This window comes from Pan paniscus, chromosome 13 (assembly GCF_029289425.2).
Source record: "Pan paniscus chromosome 13, NHGRI_mPanPan1-v2.0_pri, whole genome shotgun sequence".
In the NCBI taxonomy this organism is placed as follows: Eukaryota; Metazoa; Chordata; class Mammalia; order Primates; family Hominidae; genus Pan; species Pan paniscus.
In genome coordinates this window covers 121,353,782-121,368,115 of record NC_073262.2, presented here as the reverse complement: position 1 = coordinate 121,368,115, position 14,334 = coordinate 121,353,782, and the positions used below count along the sequence as shown (strand labels likewise).

The window sequence follows — 14,334 nt, the reverse complement described above, 5'->3', positions numbered from 1 at the left end:
CTCCAGCATGGGCAACAGAGTGAGACCCCATCTCAGAAAAAAAAAAAAAAGACGATCTGAAAAACTCATTTTACATCTACTGCTCCCTAAATCAACTCAGCTGCCTCTGATTTAGTCTGCTTTTCATGGTTAAATAGGACAAGTTCAGACAGGAGAAGAGAATTCCCTTGCTGATCCCGGAGTTTATTCTGGAGCTGAGACAGCAATTTCATCTCTGCTAACTATACAGACTTAAATTCCATCCTGTGTGTTGGTGGGAAAAAGAAGAAAGGAAATTGAACTAAACACCAGCATTATTTTTACTTAAAGTGACTTTATTTCCAGCAGCCATACTGGGACAGGAGAGTTCAGGGAGTAAGAAGAGGACAGAAGCTTTCTTTACTCCAAAGCCCAGGCTTAAGTTTGGGCTGATCTCAGGGAGGAAGAGCCTGTCTCTTTTGCATCTTCTCAATCAGTGTTTCCTTTAATACAAAACCTGTAAGCCAGCCTTCTGGGTCTCAAACTGTTCAGCATGGTCACTTACTTTCTGAATCAAATTCACAAAATATTCTCCAGTAAGGAAAGGTGGGCCTGCTTTCATGGCAGCATCTGGGGGAAATAACAAAAACTGTAAAAAGTCATTCGTGGCCAGGTGCAGTGGCTCACACCTGTAATCCCAGCATTTTAGGAGGCTGAGGCAGGCAGATCACTTGAGCTCAGGAGTTTGAGACCATACTGGGCAACATCGCAAAACCCCGTCTCTACAAAAAATACAAAAATCAGCCAGGTATGGTGGCGCATGCCTGTGGTCCCAGCTACCTGGGAAGCTGAGGTATGAAAAACGCTTGAGCATGGAAGGTGGAAGTTGCAGCAAACCAAGATAGCACCACTGCTCTCCAGCCTGGGTGACAGAGTGAGACCCTGTCTCACAAAAAAAAAAAAAAAAAAAAAAAAAAAAAAGGCTGGGCACGGTGGCTACATCTGTAATCCCAGCACTTTGGGAGGCCAAGGCAGGTGGATCACGAGGTCAGGAGTTCAAGACCAGCCTGGCCAGCATGGTGAAATGCTGTCTCTACTAAAAATACCAAAATTAGCCATGCACGGAGGAGGGTGCCTGTAATCCCAGCTACTTGGGAGCCTGAGGCAGGAGAATCGCTTGACCTCGGGAGGCGGAGGTTGCAGTGAGCCGAGATCACGCCATTGCACTCCAGCCCAGGCAACAGACTGAGACTCTGTCTCAAAAAAAAAAAGGAGTCATTTGTCTGGGATAATTCTGAATGGAATCCTGACATTCTCATCAAGTGTGTTTCCAGAGTAGCTAGAGGGAAGGAATTAGCAGAGAGGTTTTGTTTTGTTTTGAGGGTCTTGCTCTGTCACCCAAACTGCAATGCAGTGGCACAAACATGGCTCACTGCAGCCTCAGACTCCTGGACTCAAATGATCCTCCCCCTTCAGCCTCCCAAATAGCTGGGACCACAAGCATGCATCACCACACACAGTTGATTTAAATTTTTTTATTAAGATAGGGAGTGGCGGTATCTCACTATGCTGCCCAGGCTGGTCTCGACTCCTGGCCTCAAGCGATCCTCCTCTCTCAGCCTCCCAATAAACTGGGATTACAAGCCTGAGCCACTGAACCCAGCCCTAGGAGAGATGGTTTTTTCGCTTAAGTTATATTTAAAATGCAAAAATGGGGAGAGTACCTTGTATTCTGATTAACAGTGTAATGGCCAATGAAGAACTAAGATTCCTGTCTACAGCCACGAATGAATACCACCAACAAACACTGCAGAAGCCATGGGATATCGCCCTCTTTACCTGCAAAGGCTGACCTACATGGACTCTTTCTCAAGGAGAGTACAAAAAATCACAATGCAGCACTGCCAATATTCAAAATGATAATGAGCTAAAAACAGCATAAATGCTAAAACTGGATTTTGAGGCCAGTCACCTCAAAATGAGGTTACAGAAAATGGACCACCACACAAATCCAAACTATGGAAATACCGTGCTTGGAACAATTACAGCGTGTGTTTGTGGTAGAGAAGCATAGAGACAAAGGGAAAAGTCAAATCCTGCCATTCACTTTACGAGACTACAAGCACGCATGCATGTGTATTAAGTACACTCAAAATAATTCATAATCCCGTCACTTAGTCCTCTTTCGGGAAGCCACATTTTCCCCACCAATGCAACACAACAGACATACCAAAGTGGTAGGAGAATGCCTAGGGAAATGAAAACTCAGGCTGGTCCCCCTGAAAAACAGCCCCACTATTGATTCCCACGTGCATCATGCTAGCTCAGCTCTTCATTCCCTTACAAGTGCTGTCCCTGGAGCCCTTTCTTCTTCTTCACCCAACTTAAAAAATCAGCTGCAACATGACCTAGGCAGTCTTCCCTGACTCCTGAGTTTGAACAGGATGCCTCACCTCTGCGCATGCCACCATCACTGCTCACAGAACATTAGCTTCAACAATGAACTAACTCATCACACTAGGAGCAAGGAGGACATTCTCCTCCAGCTGATGTCCCCAACACAGTGACTGATACGCAGGAAGTGCTCAATATTCTGTTGAGTAAACAAACTGGAAAAGCACAGTAAATGAAGGGGAAACAAACTTGAATACTAGTTTGGGCACCTAATGAATGTCTGGTACCATGCTAGGCATTTTATCCATATTATCTCATTTAATCCTAAAAAAAACCTTACATTCAGTTTACTGATGATGAATCCAAGACTCAGAAAAGTTAAGTAACTTTTCTATAATTAAATAACCAATAAGTAGCAGTGCCTAGATTAAAACTCAAATCTTTCTGAGTCTACAATGCCTATTAAACAGAATGAAACACATATTTAGACTCCATCCCCTCCATTATCTTTAATCTTTAGGTACCAGACAAAAGCCAGGTTGAAAACACTCCTCCATGTTTATACCAAGGCCCTTTGTGGAAAGTCCCTAAAAGCACATCACTGACTTCTCATCAACACCACAGCCAATCCCACTCTCCCTTGTAGCCACAGGCACTCACTGCACAACACTTCCTTTTGCACACACATTGCTCAATGTTTGCCTTGCTACATCCCACCACATGAACCCTCAGTGCCAAGCACATGAACACAAATAGCCCAACACCCAGCTGGCTTGGCTTTTAATCCAAAAGAGGAAGAGGGAGGCCAAGGATACATGCCTACCCTCCTCAGAAGCTGCAGGTGGCCTGCTCCCAGACAAAGTGTTAAACAACACACCTGGGCAGGTACTAGAGTAGAGTGGATTCTCTTCTCTCTAAGGTATTCCAGATCTCATATCTCTGCAATGGTCATTTCCCACTTCTTGTCTCCTCTCATAGTCCCTATATGGTTTGCATTTGTGTCCCCACCAAATCTCATGTTGAGTTGTAATCCCCAATGTTGGAGGAGGTGACTGGATCATGGAGGCGGATTTCCCCCTTGCTGTTCTCATGATAGTGAGTTCTCATGAGATCTGGTTGTTTAAAAGTGTGTAGCACCACCCTGCTTTCTCTCTCTCCTGCTCTGGCCATGTGAAGACGTGCCTGCTTCCCCTTCCGCCACGACTGAATGTTTCCTGAGGCCTCCGCAGCCATGCTACCCATACAGCCTGCAGAACCATGGGCCAATTAAACCTCTTTTCTTTATAAATCACCCAGTCTCAGGTATTTCTTTATAGCAGTACGAGAACGAACTAATACAGTCCCCATGATGTGTAGTATAGCAAGTTGGATAAGGGCCACTGTCTTCCTAAAGAAATATGTCTGGACTCAAGGGCCAAGCAGGTGAGAGGATGTTTCTGTAACTCTCTTTCTGGGAAACAGCTCCAAAGTTAGTAAGAGATATCCAAGGTTGGATAAGATGGCTGTGTTAGGAATTACCAAGCAAAGACAAATTTGTTGCATCAGATACTCTGCAGAGAGTAACTTCAAGAATGCCAAGTAAACAGTATCACTCACGACAGTATCACATACAAATGCTCCAACCTAGTTTCAGTGTTTGAGGTTCAGAAGTAGTGTCACGTTAAGACAGGGAAATGATGGTTGCTAAAAACAACTTCCTTCCTTCTCCTTATAGAGATTCCTGATGAGATCAAAACCTCAAATGGTTGGGAAGCAGAGGCCTAACTAAAGCATTCAGGCAGCTTGGGTCCCAGACCCCCAATCACTGCCACAGGTCATCTTTTCCAGCATCCTGCCCACTGCCCTACAGGAATGCAAGTGACAAACTTTAAAAAGCTTCTGAAGACCCAAAATCTAAGAAGTGAAGGAAGTGAGAACCTTGTTTTAAAAGCTAACATAGTGAGTTCTGCCATAAAGTCAAAGTCCAGAGAGGCAAATAATGTCTGGCACCCAGACCCTACCGACAGCACATACTCGAAGGGCAATTTTCAGCAAAGTCATCAAGCCCATTCCCTGCGATATACTCTGCCCTCCTACGATGACACCTGGGAGACCGTTCTCCCAGTGTCCCTTATATTTCTAAGTGTACTGTGATAATGCACACTTTGTGTATATGTGCGCCTCTAGGATCCAAAAGGCAGACTGCTCATCTCCCAGGAAGTATTTTAGGAAGAAACATCAAAAGAAAGACAACAGGAGAAAAGGTATTTACATATGTAGAAGGCTATGTACTGGCTACTAATGGAAGCCCATTTCAAAAACTCCCAACTTAAACAAATCTAAACTTATAAAGAGTAATTGCTGACTATGTAAATTATAAAGGATTAACTACATATTTATACTACTTAAAGATAGCTCAAGACATTCATACTTACTCTGTTACTAAGTCCAAAGGATCTACCATCAGCTGACCCTCCAATCAGCAGCTTGCAAGGAACTTACTTTAGGGGCCAATAAATTGACCTCACCTGAAAAATGATATTTTGAATAATCTAACATTTTATGGAGCAATGATCTAATGTGTTTCTTGTTCCTACACAGGATCCCTAGGGAACAGGAGGGCTTAAGGGGCAAACAGGGTATAAACACTAAGCTATAGCAGGCAGAGTTCAAGTTTAGAAGAAAACAAGCCTATTTCTGTAGCTAAATTCCTCAATCTAGGTCCTCCTCACAGCCAGGCTGCATGAGCAGCTACGGCCTCGTGGTGACTCATGACAATCAGAGCACTGATCAGTAGTGAATCACATGCAACTCTGAAACCGCATAGCTGGAATGTTCAGGGAAAGACAAGAGAAAGGAAGTACCATACCCCGACTGAGAAGTTGTGGGAGGTGAAGTTTAAAAATTCACATAAAGCACACAAAAAGCACAGTGGCTCCCAGTAAACGTTTGCAGCAAGGTAGTTACAACTCTCATTCTCACTGGCACCAAATGATCTATCTCCCCTCTGCCCCTTCATAAGCTGTGATGAAGGCAGAAAAATACAAGGAATAGGCAACAATTATTCCACTACAAAACTTCAGCGAGGACAAGCAATGTTCTTTTGTAAAACAGAACCGTCTTGTTATTTGGGAGCTTTTGTGAAATTTTTTTTTTTTTTGAAACAGAGTCTCACTCTGTTGCCCAGGCTGGAGTGTAGTGGTACAATCTTGGCTCACTGCAACCTCTGCCTCCCGGGTTCAAGTGATTCTCCTGCCTCAGCCTTCCAAGTAGCTGGGATTACAGGCACCCGCCATGACGCCTGGCTAATTTTTGTATTTTTAGTAGAGATGGGGTTTCACTATGTTGACTAGGCTGGCCTTGAACTCCTGACCTCAAGTGATCCACCCACCTCGGCCTCTCAAAGTGCTGGGATTACAGGTGTGAGCCACCGTGCCCAGCCAATTCTTTTTTTTTTTTTTTAGACAAGGTCTCCCTCTGTCACCAAGGCTGGAGTGCAGCGGTGTAGTCATAACTCACTGCAGCCTAGGACTCCTGGGCTCAAACCATCTGCCCACCTCAGTCTCCTGAGTAGCTAGGACTACCGGTATACACCACCATGCCTAGCTAATTTTTTACTTTATTTTATTTTTATAGCAATAGAGTTCCACTATGTTGCCCAGGCTGGTCTCAAACTCTGTCCTCAAATGATCCTCCTGCCTTGGCCTCCCAAAGCTCTGGGATTATAGGCATGAGCCACCACACCCGGCATGGTGGTGCACACCTGTAACAGATAGTATTTTAAATACTATCTGTTAATAAAAGCAGCCAGAGCTCCTTGAAAAATGGCTGATTCCAAGGTTGGGGCAGGGAGAGCAGGAGATGGGAATGGAATATTTTGTGCTGCCAAAAAGTAAGGAAGTGGTCAAAATTTGATAGAGACATGTCAAAAGACCATAGATACAGCTAACATCATACTTAATAGTCAATTATGAGATGCTTTTCCTCCGAGATTAGGAATAAGACAAGGATGTCCACTCTCTCCATTTCTTTTTTATTTTATTTATTTATTTATTTATTTATTTATTTATTTATTTATTTATTTACTTTGAGACAGCGTCTCGCTCTGTTGCCCAGGCTGGAATGCAGTGGCACGATCTCAGCTCACTGCAACCTCCCCCTCCCAGGTTCAAGTGGTTGTTCTGCCTCAGCCTCCCGAGTAGCTGGGGCTACAGGCACGCGCCACCACACCCAGCTAATTTTTTTTCTTTTTTTTTTTGTATTTTTAGTAAAGATGGGGTTTCACCATATTGGCCAGGCTGATCTCAAACTCCTGACCTCGTGATCTGCCCACCTTGGCCTCCCAAAGTACTGGGATTACAGGCATGAGCCACCATGCCTAACCTCCATTTCTATTAGACCCTATACTAGAAATTCTAAGCAGTGTGACATGGCAAGAAAAAGAAATCAAAGATACACAGATTGGAAAGGAAGAAGTAAAACTGTCATTATTTGTAGGACATATGATCTTGTACATAGAAAATCCTTGCTGGGCACATTGGCTCACGCCTGTAATCCCAATACTTTAGGAAGATGAAATAGAAGGATCACTTAAGACCATGAGTTTGAGAACAGCCTGAGCAATATAGGGAGACATTATCTCTACAAAAAATTTTAAAAATTAGCACAAGCCTGTAGTCCCAGCTACTGAGGAGGCTGAAGTGGGAGGATCACTTGAGCCTGGGAGGTCGAAGCTGCAATGAGCCATGATCACACCACTGAACTTCAGCCTGGGTGACAGAATAAGACCCTGGTTTTTTTTGTTTTTTTTGTTTTTTAAAGAGAGAGAAAAGAAAATCCTAAAACATTTATCAAATAAAAAATCCTACTAGAACTAATAACCAAGTTTAGTAAGGTCACAGAATACACAATCAATACACGAAAGTCAGTTTTAGTTCTACATACTAGCAACAAACAAACAACATGTAAAAATGAAATACACAATTCCATTCACAACAGCACCAAAAAGAATAAAGTATCTAAGAATAGGGACTTCTGGTTCCAAAATGGCAGTGTAGAAGCAAGCTGGCTTCACTCTTCCTCACAGAAAACCAAACACAAATACACAGCACCAAGATTATCACCAGTAAAATCCCAGAACTCAAGTATGAAGAGGAGACCGTTCCTGGGACCACAGAGAAGGGAAAAAATTCTGACAAGGTGGTAAGAAAACTGGACTTCCACATCTGCAGCATCCCCTCCCTCAATCTTCCTGGGACCAAGGACATAGAAAACCTGCCCCCAACTCACAATTTCTAAAGTGGAAAAAGTGATATCAAGATAGACAACCAGGTTGGGCGCAGTGGCTCACGTCTGTAATCCCAGCACTTTGGGAGGCCGAGGCAGACGGATCACCTGAGGCCAGGAGTTCGAGACCAGCCTGGCCAACATGGCGAAACCCCGTCTCTACTAAAAATATAAAAAATTAACCGGGCATGGTGGTGGGCATCCATAATCCCAGCTACTTGGGAGGCTGAGGCAGGAGCATCGCTTGAACCTGGGAGGTGGAGGCTACAGTGAGCCGAGATCATGCCATTGCATTCCAGCCTGGGCAACAAGAACAAAACTATGCCCCCCCGCCAAAAAAAAAAAAAAAAAATAGACCACCAGCTTCCCTGTCCATGCCTCAACCCACAGAAAGCATCAAGAGTGCCTGAAGAGAGAAACATCCCTAAAGACAGACAGAAACAAAGCAAGGTGGGACTACCATACTCAGCCCTGGACTCTCTGCTCTGTAACTCAGCCGAAGGAGATACCAAATCAGAGTGGCTGTTCAGCAGCACTTCTCTCTATAGGAGGTATGTTCTACAGGTCTCCTGGGCACAAATCCCTAGCCAGCCTTCCCACATTGCCAGGATATTCCTTTTGGGACCTCCACCATTTGGGACCTCCTCCATTTGCGAACGGCAGTGCTCCAAAGCAGGGTCCCCAAATCTTGGGCCACAGATTGGTACTGGTCCATGGCCTGTTAGGAAACCAGGCCACACAGCAGGAGCTGAGCATTGGGCAAGCGGGCATTACCACCTAGGTAAGCATTACCGCCTGAGATCCACCTCCTATAGGCTCAGCGGCAACATTAGATTCTCATAGGAGCGCTCACCCTATTATGAACTGCCCATGTAAGGGATCTAGGTTGCATGCTTCTTATGAGAATCTAATGCCTGATGATCTGTCACTATGTTCCATCACCCCCAGATGGGACCATCTAGTTTCAGGAAAACAAGCCCAGGGCTCCCACTGATTCTACATTATGGTGAGTTATATAATTATTTCATTATATATTACAATGTATTTACAGAAATAAAGTGCACAAAAAATTTAATGTGCTTGAATCATCCCCAAACCATCGCCTCCCCCACCCACCCACCCCAGTCAGTGGAAAAATTGTCTTCCACAAAACTGGTCTCTGGGGCCAAAAAGGTTGGGGAACACTGCGCTAAAGCCAAGACAAACCTGGGGCCAAGATGCCATCTAGTGTTGAAAAAGAGGTAGTGACCTAGTGATTTAAAAAAAAGATAAGTCAACAGGTTAAGTTACAAAAAATCTCTAAACAAACATATCCAATAACAAGCCAGACAGAGAAGACTGGAATAAATAATCCTTCAGTGTAAAGACATACACATATATCCACAAGAAATAACAGCAAACAGAGAACTATGACAAAGCAAGAAATGGACAAAGCAAGAAAACAGTGACTAACTCTAATGAGGCAGTAATACATGAGCTCTCTAACCAGGAACTCAAAATAGCAGGGTTTTTTTGTGGTTTTTTTTGAGACAGAGTCTCACTTTGTCTGTCGCCCAGGCTGGAGTGCAGTGGTGTGAACTTGGCTCACTGCAAGCTCCACCTCCTGGGTTCACACCATTATCCTGCCTCAGCCTCAGCCTCCCGAGTAGCTGGGACTACAGGCGCCCGCCACTATGCCCAGCTAATTTTTTGTATTTTTAGCAAAGACAGGGTTTCACCATGTTAGCCAGGATGATCTTGATCTCCTGACCTTGTGATCCACCCCCCTCGGCCTCCCAAACAAAATAGCAGTTATAAGGAAACTTGGTGATCTCCAAGATAACACAGAAAAGCAATTCAGAAATTTATCAGAGAAATTTAACAAAGAGATTGTTAATAATAATTTTTAAAACAAATCTTAGAACTGAGAAATAAATTTGCTTACCTGAAAAATTTACTAGAGGCTCTCAACAGCACAATGGATCAAGCAGAGGAAAATATCAGTGAGCTTGAAGACAGTCTATCTGAAAATACACAAAGGAGAAAAAAGAAAACAGAATGAAAAGCAACAAAGATAACCTATAAGATACAGAAAACTACCTCAAAAGACCAAATCTAACAATTACTGGTATTCAAGAGGGAGCTAAACAAGCTACAGGGGTGGCTTACTAAAAGAAATTAGCAGGCTGGGCACAGTGGCTTACACCTGTAATCCCAGCACTTTGGGAGGCCGAGGTGGGTGGATCATTTGAGGTCTGGAGCTTGAGACCTGCCTGACCAACATGGTGAAACCCCATCTCTATTAAAAATACAAAAATTAGCCGGCATGGTGGTGCACACCTGTAATCCCAGCTACAGGCTACAGGAGGCTGAGGCAGGACAATCACTTGAACCCGGGAGGCAAAGGTTGCAGTGAGCTGAGATTGCATCACTACACTCCAGCCTGGGCGACAGAGTGAGACTCCATCTCAAAAAAAAAAGAAAGAAAGAAACTAGTTACTGGTCTATAAGAAATTTCACAAAAGAGGCCAGGCATGGTGGCTCACACCTATAATCCCAGCACTTTGGGAGGCTGAGGCAGGTGGATCACTTGAGGCCAGGAGTTCGAGACCAGCCTGGCCAAGACAGTGAAACCCCATTTCTACTAAAACCAGAAAAAATTAGCTGGATGTGGTGGCACACGCCTGTAATCCCAGCTATTTATGAGGCTGAGGCATAAGAATCGCTTGAACCCGGGAGGCAGAGGTTGCAGTGAGCTGAGATCGTGCCACTGCACTCCAGCCTGGGCCTGACAGACTGAGACTCTGTCTCGGAAAAAAAATAAACAACAGAAAATTTTTCAAAACTTGAGAGAGATACATATATCCAAGTCCAAGAAGATCAGGGAACACCAAACAGATTCAACCCAAATAAGACTACCCCTAGGCATATAATAATTAAACCTCTCAAGGTTCAAGGGCAAACAATATTTTAAAAGGAGCAAGAGAAAAGAAGCAAATACATATAAGGGAGCTCCAATTCATCTGGCAACAAAATTCTCCTCGGAAACTATCCAAGTGAGAGAGTGAAACATTTCAAACTGCTGAAAGAAACTACCCTCCAAGAATACTGTATCCAGCAAAACTACCCTTCAAATATGAGAGATAGTCTTTCCCAGATAAACAAAAGCTGAAAGAATTCACTACCACCAGACCCGTCTTAAAAGTAATGCTAAAGACAGTTCTTCAATTTGAAGGGGAAAAAAAAATTAACATGCAAAAAGAAAACATTTGAAGGTATAAAATCCACTAGTAAAATTAGGTAAATGGACAAACTCAAACAGTCTAATACTCTAATTATGATATGCAATCTAATCATAACTCTAGTATGAAGCCCAAAAGACAAACTTGTCAAAAACAATAATAGCTACAGCAACTTCTTAAGAAATAGGCAAATAAGGCTGGGCATGGTGGCTCACATCTGTAATCCCAGCACCTTGGGAGGCTGAGGCGGGCAGACCACTTGAGGCCAGGAGCTCAAGACCAGCCTGGCCAACACGGTGAAACCCCATCTCTACTAAAAATACAAAAATTAGCCAGGTGTGGTGGCATGTGCCTGTAATCCCAGCTACTTGGGAGGCTGAGGCAGGAGAATTGCTTGAACCCAGGAGGTGGAGTTTGCGGTGAGCCGAGATCACGCCACTACACCCCAGCATGGACGACAGCGTAAGACTTTGTCTCCAAAAAAAAAAGGCAATATAAAAAATATGTAAATTGAGACACAAATAGTTAAAACGCATGGAGGACAGAGTTAAAGTGTAGAATGTTTTTATGGTTCTTTATTTGTTCACTTCTATTCTTTTGGAGTTCAAGACCAACCTGGGAAACATAGTGAGATCCTATCTCTACAAAAAAAAAAACATAAAAAATTAGCTAGGCATGATGGCACATGCCTGTAATCCCAGCTACTTGGGAGGCTAAGGTAGGAAAAGCGCTTGAGCCCAGGAGATGGAGGCTGTGGTGAGCTGTGAATACACCACTGCATTCCACACTAGGGGACACAGCAAGATTCTGTCTCAAACAAAAAAAGTTATCATCTCTTAAAATGACTTGTTCTAGGGTGGGCGCAGTAGCTCATGCTTGCACTTTGGGAGGCCAAGGTGGGAGGATTGTTTGAGCCCAGGAGTTCAAGACCAGCCTGGGAAACATAGCAAGACCCATCTTTACAAATAATAATAAAAAATAAAAATTAGCTGGGTGTGGTGGCATGTGCCTATGGTCCCAGCTACTCGGGGAGCTGAAGTAGAAGGATCGCCTGAGCCCAAGAAGTTGAGACTGCAGTGAGCCATGATCACGCCACTGCACTCCAGCCTGGATGACAGAGTGAAACCCTGTCTCAATAAAAAATAAAATAAGAAAATAAAATAAGTATAAGCTGTTTTTTGTAAGTCTCACAATAACCACAGATAACCGCAAAAACCTGTAATAAATCCACTAAAAATAAAAAGCAATTAATTAAACCATACTACTAGAAAAAAACTACAAAAACAGTAAGAAAGAGGAGTTACAAAGAAACCACAAATCAAGCAGCAAAATGGCAGTAGTAAGTCCTTACTTATCAATAACAACACTGAATGTAAATGGACTATGAATAAACGAAATGTGGTATATATACACAATGGAATATTATGGAGCCATAAACAAAGAATGAACTCCCATCATTTGCAGCAACATGTATGGAACTGGAGGTCATTATGTTAAGTAAAATAAGCCAAGCACAGAAAGACAAATACGGCATGTTCTCACTCATAAGTGGGAGTTTAAAAAAGTGGATTTCAGAATATAGAGAACAGATTGGTGGTTAACAGAGGCCAGGAAGAGTAGGGGGAAGGGTAGGCCTGTTTCAGGTAATGGAGCAAGAAGTAAGTCCATTTGCTTGAGTCATTCACTGTTAAAATCTATTTCTACCAGTATAATTTCAAAGAAAAGTTGAAGTTGATTGGTGTGCTACCTGCCTTCTGGTCTGAGGAAAACCAAACTTCCCTTTAAGTAGTAATGAGGTTTTAAAAAAATTTTTTTTAATTTTGCAATTATCTCAGACTTGCAAAAAGTTACAAAAATAGTACAAAGAATTCCTGTTTACCCTTTACCCAGATTCATCAAATGTTAATACTTTACCACACTTGTTTTATTATTCATTCATATTCTCTCTCACATATATCTCTGTGTGAACTGGTTTTTGAAATGTTTGAGCATAAGTTGCAGACATGATACCCCTTTGCATCTGAATACTTCCTAAAAACTTCCTAAATGTTTGCTAAAACCAGGATATTCTCTTATACTCAAAAAATTAGCATTGATAATACTATAAACTATATTACTATTATCTAATACACAGATCTTATCCAAATATTGCCAATTGTCCCATCAATGTCCTTTATCTGGCCCAGGATCACAAGTTGTATTCACCTTCATATCTTTTTAGTCTCCTTTAATCTGTAATAGTTCCTCAGCCTTTATTTTTCTTTAATGAGCTTGACACTTCTGAAGAATACAGACCAGTTATTCTAAAGAATGAAACTCAATTTGGCCTTGTCTGAAGTGATGATATATCCTTAGTTGCATCTTATGATGAGGCCCATGTCAATTTGTACTATTACTAATGATGATATTATGTGCTTCATGATATGATGCACTTAAGGATATATCATCACTTCTGCAATTTCCAAACAAAAATGCATCATCTTGAATGTGTATTTGCACCCATTAATCAACCTCTCTCAATGGCCAGTGAATTTGTAAACTCTGGCTCAAGGGGAGTTCAAGGGAAGGCATATTACTCAAGCCTGACAGATAAAGTTTAATGGAAGCACTTTCTCTAGGACCCATCAACATACAAGCTGGTAGGAGGTCTCCAATACTTAGAGGGAAAATGCTATTTAAATGTGATTCTGTGTAAAACCTCACATCCCAATAAAACACAAGTCCTTGTTGTGCCCTCAACTGAGAAAACAGTTGCTGTCAGCACCCAGCTGAGAAACAGGAACCTAGAGGCTGAGATAAGGATTTTAGGGCTAGAGTCAAAGAAACAAGGAGGGCACTGTGGCAAGCTCAAGGGTTCTATAACCACTGTTATTCAAAAGAAAAGAACATGTTATCTGTTAATCTCCTTGAAAGTAAGGTGGGAATGTCAGATTCCAACCAAGTCATGCTAGGGGAAAGTGAGAGAAGAACAGATCAATCACATTCCCCTCTTGTCCAATTAATCTTTCAGAGTCAGGGCCAAGAAATAAGCTGTAATTGCACAAAGAAGACTTCAATAAAAAATATTCAGGCAGAAGGGGCTTAGTCCCTGGACAGGCCTCCATACAACACAGAAACTCCCGACATGCCTGTCATAATGATGCTTTCACCCTGACCTCAGCAGATCTTCAATTCCACTTAATCCATCAACAAGTCCTTCCAGCTTCAAATATATGTCTTTGAATCTGGCTATTCTTCCCCATTTCCACTGTCATTACCTTAGTCAAGCTACCATCATCTCTCAACTGCTGATTTACTGGCTTCTATATCATCTATTTTCCAGACAGTGGCTACTTTTTCAAAACACAGTACTCTTTTTAAAACACAGCTTAAGATCATCTGATGGCTTCCAGGACTATGTGATCTGATTCCTGACTCTCTGACCTTATCCAGAGCCACTCTTCCCCTCATGAGGAACGTTCCCACCTCTGGATCTTTGTGGTTCCCTCTGAAACAC

At 42.7% G+C, this 14,334-nt stretch overlaps 1 protein-coding gene across 25 annotated transcripts in view; it reads right to left on the bottom strand.

Moving 5' to 3' along the window:
• Nucleotides 1-14,334, bottom strand: part of TTLL4 (tubulin tyrosine ligase like 4) — a 49,805-nt gene that overhangs the window by 20,766 nt on the left and 14,705 nt on the right. For 4 of the 25 annotated variants that reach the window (XM_008971972.4, XM_034955166.3, XM_034955172.3 and 1 more), the window contains exon 2: nucleotides 9,542-9,620. The exons of 3 other annotated variants lie outside the window; for them this stretch is intronic. The gene's annotated coding sequence lies outside the window, so the exon portion shown is untranslated. Of the gene's footprint in view, nucleotides 1-523; nucleotides 589-8,823; nucleotides 8,867-9,541; nucleotides 9,621-14,334 lie in introns of all 25 variants that reach the window. 18 more of the 25 variants (XM_055109097.1, XM_034955168.3, XM_055109103.2 and 15 more) reach the window with 7 other exon arrangements.